Raw genomic sequence first — 1,393 nt, forward strand, 5'->3', positions numbered from 1 at the left:
CACAACATCATCGTCATCAATATCACCAAACTTTGAAAGAAACATGAGTACTAGTGTTAATTTGTTCAAGGTAACCCTCTCGATGCGGTGCCCCAGCATGGCCGCAGTCTAATGACTGAAACAAATAAAACAAAGAATAATATCTAAATCAATTTACTTCATCTATATGTCTGAATTTAATATGATATTTAATTTTAGATATACACACAACTTGCTATCCATTGTAGTTCCTGTTATACTCATTCTAAGACCACAATACTGTCTAGTAAACCATCCGTTCCAATGTTTAAGTTAAAGAGACCGAATGGCGGATTCGAGATCAACTTAGCAAGATCGACAGGCCTAGACTGTATAAAGGTGATAGACTGAGTCGCGCTCTTCCTAATGAGAAAAGGGAGAATGAACGTTAGCAATACCTGTAACCGTGGACCTCAAAAAATATGGAACGCTTCACGAATTTGCGTGTAATCCTTGCGCAGGGGCCATGCTAATCTCCTCTGTATCGTTCCAATTTTAGAATATGTGCCGCCTCCATGAAGTATATCCATATCTAACGTCTTTAATGTGCTAACCCTGAAACCTACAGATATATGGTCCGTAAAACTGACGATGTGAAAACCGTGGACACACTGCAATATCTTTATCCGTTGGCGATTATGAACCTAACTAAATATCATAAGACCTTGACGCGACTACGTTTGGTTTCATATAATCATGTCGACTATATAGTCGTTATAATAGTTACTCTCTGTTCAAATTCCGCCAAGGTCGACTTTGCTTTTCGTCCGTTCGAGGTCGATAAAATAAATATCAGTTGAGTATTGGGGAAGATGTAACCAGCTTCACTTCCGAAACAAAAAAATTGTAAGCCTTCTACCAAAATCACAAAGAATTGCTATAATTGTTGCTAAAGCAGTGAGCTGGTAGAATAGTTTGAATGTTGTACAGAGAGATGTTTAGGTTCTGAGCTGAAATTCAGCCAAGATCCACTTATGCTTTTTATCCATTTGGGGAGTGGAAAGTCAGTTATATCGACTCCAGTATTTCACAGCCACTGTATTTTATCGACCCCGAAGGATGAAAGGCGAAGCTGACCTCAGCAGGATTTGAACCCAGACTATTAGGACCAGGAACAAATAATACTAAAAAGCGTTTTTTTTTTGTCAGATTCTTTACCGATTCTGCCAGCGCGACACTCTAAAGTAAAAGTAAAGATAACGAAACAATGCTTACTCTCCAAAAGTTTATTAGAAATTAAACATACTTTTCTGTGGCATACATAAAAAAGGTGAGAATATAATAGTTTTATTTCCTTGAGGAACAATTAACTAAAGTCATTAGAATAACATTTTTTATCTTTTAATATATTTTTTAATGATTCTGCCTGTAGCAG

The 1,393-nt window shown here is 37.0% G+C and overlaps 1 pseudogene; it reads right to left on the minus strand.

The window, feature by feature from the left end:
• Positions 1–434: 434 nt before the first annotated feature.
• Positions 435–532, minus strand: LOC115227678 (annotated as a pseudogene).
• Between the last annotated feature and the right edge of the window lie 861 nt (positions 533–1,393).

Source organism: Octopus sinensis, unplaced genomic scaffold (assembly GCF_006345805.1).
Source record: "Octopus sinensis unplaced genomic scaffold, ASM634580v1 Contig06867, whole genome shotgun sequence".
NCBI classification, from domain to species: Eukaryota; Metazoa; Mollusca; class Cephalopoda; order Octopoda; family Octopodidae; genus Octopus; species Octopus sinensis.